The following is a 14,361-nucleotide window of genomic DNA, read 5'->3' as shown; positions in this document are numbered from 1 at the left end:
ATGAGGTGTATATATACAGTAATTAGTGAGGTATGAGGTGTATATATACAGTAATTAGTGAGGTATGAGGTGTATATATACAGTAATTAGTGAGGTATGAGGTGTATATATACAGTAATTAGTGAGGTATGAGGTGTATATATACAGTAATTAGTGAGGTATGAGGTGTATATATACAGTAATTAGTGAGGTATGAGGTGTATATATACAGTAATTAGTGAGGTATGAGGTGTATATATACAGTAATTAGTGAGGTATGAGGTGTATATATACAGTAATTAGTGAGGTATGAGGTGTATATATACAGTAATCAGTGAGGTATGAGGTGTATATATACAGTAATTAGTGAGGTATGAGGTGTATATATACAGTAATTCGTGAGGTATGAGGTGTATATATGGTAATTTGTGAGGTATGAGGTGTATATATGGTAATTTGTGAGGTATGAGGTGTATATATGGTAATTTGTGAGGTATGGCATAGTTGCCAACATTGTAAAAAAAAATGTGGGACACTTTTGTGGCTGTAGGCAGAGGCAAAAAATAATTAGGGGGCAGGGCATTCGTTTGTAGGTGTGGCTTAGGAAAAATATACAAGTGCGGCGCGACGAAAAATGGGCGTGGTTTACGCGACACAGTGGGCGTGGCTTAAATGGGCGTGGCTCAAGAGGGTGTGGTTAGAGTCTGAGATGAATGAGGGATGGAGAGGGAAAGGGGGAGAGGGGGAGAGGGAGAGGGAAATGATGGGACAGCAGCCCCAGATCCTACACAATAGAAATATGTGTATTCTAGAAAGTTTAACAATCAGCAGATAAAGATACTCCAAACACCTGGTGTTAGCACTTCAATCATCCCGGCACCATGGTTGTTATGGTGTCAGGATGATTGAAGTGCATTATTTCTATTATTACATTGTAATATAAAATGAAATCATTCAACTCACCATAATGCCGAATCAGTGGGATCCCTGAGCGTGTCACTAGCCACGTCACCTGCCACCAGCCGTCCGTCCTTGCGTCAGATGTCCCAGCAGAGTCCGTCCTTGCATCAGGTGTCCCAGCAGAGTCCGTCCTTGCATCAGGTGCCCCCAGTGGAGCCCCCCTTACATCAGATGTCCCCAGCGGAGCCCCCCCTCACACCAGGAGTCCCCGGCGGAGCCCCCCTCACATCAGGTGTCCCCAGCGGAGCTCCCCCTCACATCAGGTGTCCCCAGCGGAGCCCCCCTCACATCAGGTGTCCCCAGCGGAGCCCCCCCTCACACCAGGAGTCCCCGGCGGAGCCCCCCTCACATCAGGTGTCCCCAGCGGAGCTCCCCCTCACATCAGGTGTCCCCAGCGGAGCTCCCCCTCACATCAGGTGTCCCCAGCGGAGCTCCCCCTCACATCAGGTGTCCCCAGCGGAGCCCCCCTCACATCAGGTGTCCCCAGCGGAGCTCCCCCTCACATCAGGTGTCCCCGGCGGAGCTCCCCCTCACATTAGGTGTCCCCAGTGGAGCCCCCCCTCACATCAGGAGTCCCCGGCGGAGCCCCCCTCACATCAGGTGTCCCCGGTGGAGTCCCCCCCTCACATAAGGTGTCCCCGGTGGAGTCCCCCCTCACATCAGGTGTCCCCGGTGGAGCCCCCCCCTCACATAAGGTGTCCCCGGTGGAGTCCCCCCTCACATCAGGAGTCCCCGGTGGAGCCCCCCTCACATCAGGTGTCCCCGGTGGAGCCCCCCTCACATCAGGAGTCCCCGGTGGAGCTCCCCCTCACATCAGGAGTCCCTGGCAGAGCCCCCCCTCACATCAGGTGTCCCCGGTGGAGCCCCCCTCACATCAGGAGTCCCCGGCAGAGCCCCCCCTCACATCAGGTGTCCCCGGCAGGGCCCCCCCTCACATTAGGTGTCCCCAGTGGAGCCCCCCTTACATCAGATTCCCACAGCGGTGCAGTGCGCCCCCCCCCCTCAAAGGTGTCCTAGTGTGTCCGGGGAGAGTAGGAGGAGCGGCAGTGCAGAGGGCTGGAGAGGCGGAGTTCCGATCTCAGCCGAGAGACAGGGGGAACAGATTTCGACGGGGAAACCATTCTCGGCACAACACCGGCCGCATGGCTAGAACCCCCGCCCCTTTCCATAGCAGACTGGCAGCGGGGCGGGGGGTAGGCGGGGCGAGGCGGAGCTGGGCGGAGGGTTGGTAGCGACGAGGAGCTCCGTCTAGCCCCCCGCCCCGCTGCCAGTCTTCCTGAACTTCTTTAAGATAGCAGCCGGCGGAGACAATGTCTCCGCCGGCCATGGACCTCTAGCGGTGGCGGCGAAAATCTTGAAAAAACGGATTTCTCTGGACATTTCCCGGGACACCACAAATTCGGGAATGGAGTCCAAGTCCCGGGAATGTCCAGGGAAATCCGGGACAGTTGGCAACTATGGTATGAGGTATATATACGGTAATTAGTAAGGTATGAGGTGTATATACGGAAATTAGTGAGGTATGAGGTGTATATATGGTAATTAGTGAGGTATGAGGTGTATGTATATGGTAATTAGTGAGGTATGAGGTGCATATACAGTAATTAATGAGGTATGAGGTGTATATACAGTAATTTGTGAGGTATGAGGTGTATATACGGTAATTAGTGAGGTATGAGGTGCATATACAGTAATTTGTGAGGTATGAGGAGTATATACAGTAATTTGTGAGGTATGAGGTGTATATACGGTAATTAGTGAGGTATGAGGTGTATATACGGTAATTAGTGAGGTATGAGGTGTATGTATATGGTAATTAGTGAGGTTTGAGGTGTACATGCGGTAATTAGTGAGGTATGAGGTGTATATACAGTAATTTGTGAGGTATGAGGTGTATATACGGTAATTAGTGAGGTATGAGGTGTATATATGGTAATTAGTGAGGAATGAGGTGTATGTATACGGCAATTAGTGAGGTATGAGGTGTATATATACAGTAATTAGTGAGGTATGAGGTGTATATACAGTAATCAGTGAGGTATGAGGTGTATATACGGTAATTAGTGAGGTATGAGGTGTATATACAGTAATTTGTGAGGTATGAGGTGTATATACGGTAATTAGTGAGGTATGAGGTGTATATATGGTAATTTGTTAGGTATGAGGTGTCTATATACGGTAATTAGTGAGGCATGAGGTGTATATACAGTAATTAGTGATGTATGAGGTGTATATACAGTAATTAGTGAGGTATGAGGTGTATATATACAGTAATTAGTGAGGTATGAGTTGTATATATACAGTAATTAGTGAGGTATGAGGAGTATATACAGTAATTAGTGAGGTATGAGGTGTATATATACAGCAATTAGTGAGGTATGAGGTGTATATATACAGTAATTAGTGAGGTATGAGGTGTATATATACAGTAATTAGTGAGGTATGAGGTGTATATATACAGTAATTAGTGAGGTATGAGGTGTATATATACGGTAATTAGTGAGGTATGAGGTGTATATATACAGTAATTAGTGAGGTATGAGGTGTATATATACGGTAATTAGTGAGGTATGAGGTGTATATATACAGTAATTAGTGAGGTATGAGGTGTATATATACAGTAATTAGTGAGGTATGAGGTGTATATATACAGTAATTAGTGAGGTATGAGGTGTATATATACAGTAATTAGTGAGGTATGAGGTGTATATATACGGTAATTAGTGAGATATGAGGTGTATATATACAGTAATTAGTGAGGTATGAGGTGTATATATACGGTAATTAGTGAGATATGAGGTGTATATATACAGTAATTAGTGAGGTATGAGGTGTATATACAGTAATTAGTGAGGTATGAGGTGTATATATACAGTAATTAGTGAGGTATGAGGTGTATATATACAGTAATTAGTGAGGTATGAGGTGTATATATACAGTAATTAGTGAGGTATGAGGTGTATATACAGTAATTAGTGAGGTATGAGGTGTATATATACAGTAATTAGTGAGGTATGAGGTGTATATATACAGTAATTAGTGAGGTATGAGGTGTATATACAGTAATTAGTGAGGTATGAGGTGTATATATACAGTAATTAGTGAGGTATGAGGTGTATATATACAGTAATTAGTGAGGTATGAGGTGTATATACAGTAATCAGTGAGGTATGAGGTGTATATACAGTAATCAGTGAGGTATGAGGTGTATATATACGGTAGTGAGGTATGAGGAGTATATACAATAATTAGTGAGGTATGAGGTGTATATATACAGTAATTAGTGAGGTATGAGGTGTATATACAGTAATCAGTGAGGTATGAGGTGTATATATACAGTAATTAGTGAGGTATGAGGTGTATATACGGTAATTAGTGAGGTATGAGGTGTATATATACAGTAATTAGTGAGGTATGAGGTGTATATATACGGTAGTGAGGTATGAGGAGTATATACAATAATTAGTGAGGTATGAGGTGTATATATACAGTAATCAGTGAGGTATGAGGTGTATATACAGTAATTAGTGAGGTATGAGGTGTATATATACGGTAGTGAGGTATGAGGAGTATATACAATAATTAGTGAGGTATGAGGTGTATATATACAGTAATCAGTGAGGTATGAGGTGTATATACAGTAATTAGTGAGGTATGAGGTATATAAATACAGTGGGGTTCTGCCTCTTGTACAGGACTATGACGGTCCATGAAGTCAGTCGTAGAATGTGATCTGTGGCCGCGGTTTATTTTCCGGATTCGGCAGACGCGGCGGGCTCTGATGGCGCTGGGAATAGAGAAGGAGCTCTCAGCCAGAAGATGATGTGAATGTTGGAAGAAATATTGGAAAGGCGGCCTGGGGAAGACTGATCCTGCAACAAAAATACATGAATGTAATAAATAGAACAGAGAGAACTGTGACGGCCGCGCCACGGACACAACCCGGCCCAAAATCCAATCTTTTCTGCCCACAGAGGCTCGGCCACCAGCTGTCAGCTCACGTATAAAGAAAATCTCCAAAACATAATTCAAGGATTAAAGGGAACCTGTCAGGAGAGAAATACCTACACTGCCATTCCTGGCTCCCTTGCTAGTTCCCTGGCTGTTTGTGCTCTGGTGCACAGTCAAGTTGGAACAGGAAGGGGCCATCCCCAAACTGTTCCCACAGTTGGGAGCATGAAATTGTCCAAAATGTCTTGGAATGCCTTAAGAGTTCCCTTCACTGGAACTAAGAGGCCAAGCCCAACCCCTGAAAAACAACCCCCCACACCATAATCCCCCCTCCACCAAATGATTTGGACTAGTGCACAAAGCAAGGTCCATAAAGACATGGATGAGCAAGTTTTTGGTTTAGGAACTTGACTGGCCTGCACAGAGTCCTGACCTCAACCCAACAGAACACCTTTGGGATAAATTACAGTGGAGACTGCAAGCCAGGCCTTCTCATCCAACATCATTGCCTGACCTCACAAATGCTCTTCTGGAAGAATGGTCAAACATTCCCATAGACTATCCTAAACCTTGTGGACGGCCTTCCCAGAAGAGTTGAAGCTGTTATAGCTGCAAAGGGTGGGCCAACTGATTGGAGTCAGGTGTATGATTAACCAATTACAGAAAGCAGGTGCTAATGATCATCAACTTTCATGTAGGTTTAAACACGGTCATTACCTGAACCCAGAGCCTGGTGGAGACAGAGGCCTTCATCAAGTCGGCCTTTCTGCAGCCTAAGCTCAGTCTGTATTCATCCTGACCATAAGAGGGGCCAACAAGGAGCTGAAGACTCAAGTGTCAGGGCTGGGCTCAGCCCTTCCTTCTCTGAGTTCGCCGTTCTGCTGTCGGATAATTTCCAGCTCCCATCTCTCTCCACAGTTACCCAGCTGTTGTTGATTCTGCTCGTCAGTCCTGCCTACTTAAAGTCGTCCAGCTCACTTGATCTCCGCCTTCGCCTTTGTCAACATCACAGAGACTTTCTCCCACGTTCCTGTTGAAGACTTGCTCGGCTGACGTCCCTTCTGGCTCCTGATCCTGCTTGCTGTACTATTACGTTTATCTCTGGCTCTCTGACATTTGCTTGGCTGACTACCCGATCCGGTTACTGAACTCTGGCTTGATTTGGCTACGCTTACTCTGTTTACCTTATTATTATTATTATTATTATTATTATTATTATTAATAAACAAGTGTGATTTAACTTTACTTCTGTCTTGGTCTGATTCATGGTTCCTGATATGAAGACATAGCTCCCAACTGTGTTTGGAGCAATGTCCCTCTGTCCCTCTTTCCCCCTCATTTGTCCCTCATTTCAGTCTGATCCATATAGTTGTATATAAAAGGCACTTTTTATCTTTCAAAAAGTGTTCCCCAATGCTAAACCTTTCATCCAATTTCTAAATTGCTGCATTTGTACATTTTAAGAGCCAATATAAAGGAATTGTAGTGGTAAAAAAAAGTCCTTGTGGATTTAATTAACCTTTTTTTTTTTGTTAATTCTCCTTTAAGGGGGTGTGGCAGGGGGGCGTGTCCTATGCCTACATACATTTGTTAGTAGGTGCCCCTCATTCCCATCACAAAATGTTGGGAGGTATGTGAAGATAGGCTGCAGTAACACTGACTTGATGAATGTCTCTGTGATGACCTCTGTTTCTACCAGGCACTGGGCCTCCCTCTCGAGCCTGCTGCACCTTCCTGGTGGACACAGAGGCCATTACAGTCAGTGTTACTACAGCATATCTTCAATCTGCATTTATCCTGACCATAGGAGAGGCCATCAAGGAACTCTCTTCTTGTATCTCTGCCCTATGCTGCTCTGCCACAGTAGAACTCTGCATCCCTCTGCTTGGCACACTTACAGCAGCATGTGCCCCCCCCCCATGGTCTTGCACTTGGCAGTAATCCACTAGAAGACTTTCTCTCAGCCTGGCACAGTACTCTGTCCTTCTGGCTCTTCTGAGGCAACTCAGCCCATACTGCTGTGGGCTCCTGGCACTTTGCCCTCAACGGGGTGTTCCTTCACACACACCCCAAAGCACAATTCTGGGCTTATAGTCCGGGATGTCAACCCCGGCAGCTTCTGGCCCTCTACTCTAATTTTCTCCCCTCCAGCAGATCTGGTGGGCAGGACTACAGTCCCGGTCCATGGCAGTGGCCAACAAGAATCCTCCCGCTCCATTGCTAGAGTTGGTTAAAGTCCCAGACTGCAGCTGCAGCCAATTAATGTTTTTCTTCCAGCCTCCTCTCTCCCTGTACTGCCCATCACCAGCAGAGAGGGAGCAGTCAGCTAGGCCCAAGGTGCAACATCCTGACGAGCGGCTTAAAGGGGCCGCTGGCCAACACTACAGTTATTTACTAAATAAGGGAAGCATTTCCGCTATTGGGAGCAAGCAATACAGAATTTTTCAGCAGAGGGGAGCAATGAGCTAGGCCCAAGGTGCAACATCCTGAAGACATCCTGACAAGCGGCTTAAAGGGGACTAAATGAGGGAAGCATTTCCGCTATTGGGAGCATGCAATACAGAATTTTTCAGCAGAGGGGAGCAATGAGCTGTAGTCAAAGTATGACATCCTAAAGAGGCCTCCGGTCAGCACTACAGATATTTAATAAATGAGGGAAGCATTTCTGCTATTGGGAGCATACAATATAGAATTTTTCAGCAGAGGGAACAATGAACTGGGACCGGGGTTCGACATCCTGCTGAGTGGCTTAAAGGGGCTGATGGCCAGTACTACAGATATTTTTTTAAATGAGGGAAGTATTTTCGCTATTGGGAGCATGCAATACAGAATTTTTCAGCAGAGGGGAGCAATGAGCTGGGGCAAAGGTGTGACATCTTGCCGAGCAGCTTAAAGGGGTCACCAGCCAGCACTACAGATATTTAATAAATGAGGGAAGCATTTCCGCTATTGGGAGCATGCAATACAGAATTTTTCAGAGGGAGCAATGAACTGGGACCAAGGTGCTGGGGCAAAGGCCACTGGCAAGCACTATAGATATTTAAAAAAAGGCAATCATTTCCGCTATTGGGAGCAGGCAATACAGAATTTTTGATTTTAATGGGAGGGTTTGAATGTAATTTATTTTTTGAGTCCAGAATGTCACCCCTGGCAGGCTCAGTCATTACTCCTGGGCTCTCCTTTTCCCCCCTACAGCAATTCTGGTGGGCAATTAGAATTCTTTCAGCACCATTGCTAGGGATGGTTATAGTCCTAGACTGCAGCTGCAGCCAGTTAACATTTTCCTTCCAGTCTCCTCTCTCCATGTACCGCCCATCACCAGCAGAGATGAGCAATGAGTAGGGGTAAGATGGGACATCCTGCTAAAGGGCTTAAAGGGGCCACCAGCCAGCACTACAGTCATTTAATAAATAAGGGAGCCGTTTCCGTTATTGGCAGCATGCAACACAGGATTTTTCAGCAGAGGGAGCAATGAATTGGGACCAAGGTGCGACATCCTGCCGAGCGGCTTAAAGGGGCCACCAGCCAGCACTACAGATATTTAATAATTGAGGGAAGCATTTCCGCTATTGGGATCATGCAATACAGAATTGCTCAGCAGAGGGAGCAATGAACTAGGACCAAATTGCGACATCCTGGCGAAATGCTTAAAGGGACCACCGGCCAGCACTACAGATATTTAATAAATGAGGGTAGCATTTCTGCTATTGGGAGCATGCAATACAGAATTTTTTAGTGGAGGGAGCAATGAACTGGGACCAAGGTGCTGGGGCAAAGGCATGATGTCCTGTCAGATTGCTTAAAGGGGCTCCTGGCAAGCACTAAAGATATTTAAGAAAAGGGGCAATCATTTCTGCTATTGGGAGCAAGCAATACAAAATTTCTGATTTTAAAAGGAGGGTTTAGCAGCTGCAGCCAGTTAACATTTTTCTTCCAGCCTCCTCTCTCCATGTACCGCCCATCGCCAGCAGAGATGAGCAAAGTGCTGGGGCCAAGGTGCAACATTCTACCAAGTGGTTTAAAGGGCCCACTGGCCAGCACTACAAATATTTAATAAATGAGGGAAGCATTTCTGCTATTGGAAGCTTGCAATACAGAATTTTTCAGCAGAGGGTAGCAATGAGCTGGGTGTGACATCCTGCCAAGCGGCCTAAAGGGGCCACCAGCCAGCGCTACAGATATTTATAAATAAGGACAGCAATACATCATTGGGAGCATGCAATACAGAAATTTTCAGCAGGAGGAGCAATAAGCTGGGGCAAAGGTGTGACATCCTGCCAAGTGGCTTAATGGGGCCACCGGCCAGTACTACAGATATTTAATAAATAAGGCAAGCACTTCCGCAATCGGGAGCATGCAATACAGAATTTTTCAGCAGAGGGAGCAATGAACTGGGACCAAGGTGGTGGAGCAAGGGCGTGACAAAAGGCACGACACCCTGCCAAGTGGCTTAAAGGGACCACTGGCCAGCACTACATATTTAATAAATGAGAGAAGTATTTCAACTACTGGGAGCATGCAATACAGACTTTTTCAGCAGAGAGAGCAATGAGCTGGGGCCAAGGTGCGACATCCTGCCAAGGGGCCACCGGCCAGCACTACAGATATTTAATAAATGAGGGAGGCATTTCCACTATTGGAAGCATGCGATATATCATTTTTCAGTAGAGGGAGCAATCAACAAGAACCAAGGTGCGACATCCTGCCGAGCGGCCTAAAGGGGCCACCAGCCAGCACTATAGACATTTAATAAATGAGGGAAGCATTTCCGCTATTGGGAGCATGCAGTACAGAATCTTTCAGCAGAGGGAGCAATGAACTGGAACCAAGGTGCTGGGGCAAAAGGTGCGACGTCCTGCCAAATGGCTTAAAGGGGCCAGTGGCCAGCACTACAGATAGTTAATAAATGAGGGAAGCATTTCTGCTATTGGAAGCATGCAATACAGAATTGCTCAGCAGAGGGAACAATAAACTGGAACCAAGGTGTGACATCCTGCCGAGCGGCTTAAAGGGGCCACTGACAAGCACTACAGATATTTAATAAAGGAGGAAAGCACTTCCACTATTGGGAGCATGCAATACAGAATTTTTCAGCGGAGGGAGCAATGAACTGGGACCAAGGTGCTGGAGCAAAGGCGCGACAAAAGGCGTGACATCCTGCCAAGCGGCTTAAAGGGGCCACTGGCCAGCACTACCTATATTTAATAAATGAGGGAAGCATTTCTGCTATTGGAAGCATGCAATATAGAATTTTTCAGCAGAGGGTAGCAATGAGCTGGGTGTGACATCCTGCCAAGAGGCTTAAAGGGGCCATTGACCAGCACTACCTATATTTAATAAATGAGAGAAGTATTTCAACTACTGGGAGTATACAATACAGACTTTTTCAGCAGAGAGAGCAATGAGCTGGGGCCAAGGTGCGACATCCTGCCAAGGGGCCACCGGCCAGCACTACAGATATTTAATAAATGAGGGAAGCATTTACACTATTGGAAGCATGCGATACATAATTTTTCAGTAGAGGGAGCAATCAACTAGAACCAAGGTGCGACATCCTACCGAATGGCCTAAAGGGGCTACCAGCCAGCACTATAGATATTTAATAAATGAGGGAAGCATTTCCGATATTGGGAGCATGCAGTACAGAATTTTTCAGCAGAGGGAGCAATGAACTGGGACCAAGGTGCTGGGGCAAAAGGTGTGACGTCCTGCCAAATGGCTTAAAGGGGCCAGTGGCCAGCACTAACGATAGTTAATAAATGAGGGAAGCATTTCTGCTATTGGAAGCATGCAATACAGAATTGCTCAGCAGAGGGAACAATAAACTGGAACCAAGGTGCGACATCCTGCCGAGCGGCTTAAAGGGGCCACTGACCACCACTACAGATATTTAATAAAGGATGGAAGCATTTCCACTATTGGGAGCATGCAATACAGGATTTTTCAGCGGAGGTAGCAATGAAGTGGAACCAAGGTGCTGGGGCAAAAGGTGCGACATCCTGCCAAATGGCTTACAGGGGCCAATGGCCATCACTACAGGTATTTAAGAAAAGGGGCAAGCATTTCCTCTATTGGGAGCAGGCAATACAAATTTTTTGATTTTAATGGGAGGGTTTAGTTTTACATTAAATATAATTTCTTTTCTGACTCAGGTGCCCCTTTAAATAAGTTGGGAAGTCTCTGTTTCAGAAGTTTAGTGAGCAAGTCTTTCCGATGGCAGTTAATAATGTAGTCCACTTTGTGTTTGTAGAAAGCTTCCTTTGTTTAGTCAGCTTGTTGCTTGTGGCCCGCCGAGAGTTTTTGTCATTTATTAGGTATTAGGTGGAGACACTGCCATACTATTCATATTTATATTTCATTCCCAGTCTGGAGGCAGCTAATCCAGACGGATCCGAGGAGATTTTCGCCTGCACGTCCTCGAGCGGAGGAATTCAAGGGCCCGACAAGTCAGAATACAGTTTAAAAAAGATTAAAGGGGACTGTAATCTTTTTAATGTTTAGTTAATATACATGTAAAAATGATTAGGGCTCGTTTACACCGGCGGGCGAGAGTTAAGGTGCGCATAATTCACATCCTGGTGTGTGTTGTGCACATGCACTGAGAGGCTTTTTTTTTTTAACCTTATTTAAAGAGTAACTCCACGTTTGTTAAGAAAAAAACTCCCTCCCCTCTGGGGGGGGGGGGGGGTCTATGTACATTCCAGGGAGCTTAACAAACTTTGTTGCAGATTCCCATGTTATTATGAAGAAATATCTTTTTGTTTCTCTGTGTCCATGTGCATGTGAATGGGAGTGATTTTATAATTATCAGTCAGCTGCTGCACCTGCAGGGCTCTAATGAGGAAAGTGGCAGGGTCTGCATCCCTTTAGACATCATGTCCCTTTGGGAATATCTCACCAAAAATGAAATTTTTGTTGCAGGGGGTGCCCAAAATCTGACTTGTATCTTAGTGCAGACTTCTGGGAAAATCAGTGAGCCAATCACATAAGCAGGAAATTTCTGGGGGGGGGGGGGTGTATGTGGGTAGGTGCAGCATGGGCAGTGAGCACACAGAGTTCAAGATCAAAAAAAGAGAAAAAATGGGGAATTGTAGAAGGTGCAGCAAAACAGGCACGGGCCCGGCAGGAAGGCTACCTACTTAAAGCCACTTACAGAGAGTAACAGATAGGTGACGGTAGTCTGGAGACCCGTAGATGCCGACAGCGTCTGCCACGAGGAGCGGAATGGGGTCTGGCTGTTCCGTAACCAAAGGGAGAGGGGAGGAAGGGTGGCGTGCCCCTGTGCTTTCCCTACTCTTCCGGGAACCTTCCCTGATGCTAAGAACTGTCTCTGACAGACGAGTGTCCTGTCCCTATTTTAGCCACTCGCAAAATGCCTGCCAAACCCGAGAGCCAGGTCATTAGCACGCTACAGATGAAAGATGGCTACAGCACGGCTCTCTCATTCTGGGTGGGTGTCTGTCCACGCTCATCGGGCGCACTCTGTGACCGCTGTGCCCTTTGGACACAGCTGATCACAAATTGCGGCAAAGGGCCAATCATAGCGGCCCTTTACCATGTGAGTATCTGTGTCTAATCACAGCTGATCAGATGTAATCAGACTTGCTGGTGATCGGCAGTCCTTTCCTCGATGTGCCCGTGTAAGGAAAGGAATGCTGATAACCGGCAAGGCTGTCAGCACACTATTTTCACTGATAATTGGGGCACTGATCATCAGTGCAGCCCCATCAGTGCAGTTTATTAGTGCCCATCAGTGCCGCTGCATCAGTGCAGCCTCATCAGTGCCCATCAGTGCAGCCTCACCAGCGCACATCAGTGCCCATCAGTGCAGCCTCACCAGCGCACATCAGTGCCACCTCACCAGCGCACATCAGTGCTCATCAGTGCAGCCTATCAGTGTACATTAATGCTCATCAGTTCCCAACCATGCAGCCTTATCAGTGCCCATCAGTGCAGCTTATCGGTGCAACCTCATCAGTGCTCAACAGCGCCAATCAGTGCAGCCTCATCAGTGTACATCAGTACAGCTTATCATTACAACCTCATCAGCGCACTTCAGTGCTCATCAGTGCAGCCTCATCAGCGTACATCAGTGTTCATCAGTGCCCATCACTGCAGCCTCACCAGCACACATTGTTGCTCATCAGTGCAGCCTGTCAGTGTTCATCAGTGCTCATCAGTTCCCAACCATGCAGCCTTATCAGTGCAACCTCATCAGTGCACATTAGTGCTCATCAGTGCACCCTCATCAGCATTCAGCATACATCAGTGCAGCTTATCAGTTCAACCTCATCAGTGCACATCAGTGCTCATCGGTGCAGCCCCATCAGCGTACATCAGTGCTCATCAGTGCCCATCAGTGCAGCCTCATCAGTGTACATCAGTGCAGCTTATCAGTGCAACCTTATCAGTGCTCATCGATGCAGCCTCATCAGTGTACATCAGTGCACATCAGTGCAGCCTCATCAGCGTACATCAGTGCTCATCAGTGCCCATCAGTGCAGCCTCATCAGCCTACAACAGTGCTTATCAGTGCAGCCTTATCAGTGCCCATCAGTGCAGCCTCATTGGTGTCCATCAGTGCAGCCTCATCAGCGTACATCAGTGCTCATCAGTGCCCATCCGTGCAACCTCATCAACGCACATTAGTGAAGAAGAAAAATTACTTATCTGCAAAAAAGAATGTTTTTTTTTTCTTTAAAATTTTTGTTCTTTTTTTCCTTTGTTTAGCAAAAAATATAACTTGTTTCATTATACAGATTGTAATTATATATACAACCAGTTTGATGTCCTAATTGTACCTTTTTTAAAAAAAATGTTTTTTTGTGGGTCGTATAGGGTAGTATCAATCCTATTGCTGTCTGAGCTGTTTTTGCACATGTGTAAAAAATCAGTTTAGGTTTGAAGATGATGTAAAACCCCCAAGACATGGTATATTTTATGAAAGCAGACAACCTGGGGAATAAAATAGTGGTAGTTCCAATTTGTTTATGACACACAACGGTTTAGGAAACACAAAATTTATGTTAAAAATACAATAACAAAAAGTTAATTTTAGGGCACACACATTAAACACTATATATTACCCAATTTTTAGTAAAAGGTTGCGCTGAGTAAATAGATACCCAACATGTCAAGCCTTGAAGTAGAAGTCCACCCTAACACTACAATCCCGGCATCTACAGACATCCACGACCTAACACTAACCTATCTAGTCCTGTAAAGAAGAAATCGGTATACATAGATTTTTTGAAGCCGATCTGACCCGACCCGACGTTAAGCTGTCAGCTGCGGTCCTCTGCACTCACCTCCACAGCGAAGCGTCGGCTGTGTCCTACAGCCGACAACGGTTGCCCCATAATAACTCTATGGGTGACGTCACTTCCCATTCATTTCACGGTCGCTGACGGCCGTGTCCTCTGCAGAGCTTCCGCTGCTGAAGATCGAGTCGGATCGCTCTAAAAAAAAAAA

The sequence above is a fragment of the Aquarana catesbeiana genome, linkage group LG13 (genome assembly GCF_042186555.1).
Source record: "Aquarana catesbeiana isolate 2022-GZ linkage group LG13, ASM4218655v1, whole genome shotgun sequence".
Classification (NCBI taxonomy): Eukaryota; Metazoa; Chordata; class Amphibia; order Anura; family Ranidae; genus Aquarana; species Aquarana catesbeiana.
This window is presented reverse-complemented; position numbering follows the sequence as displayed.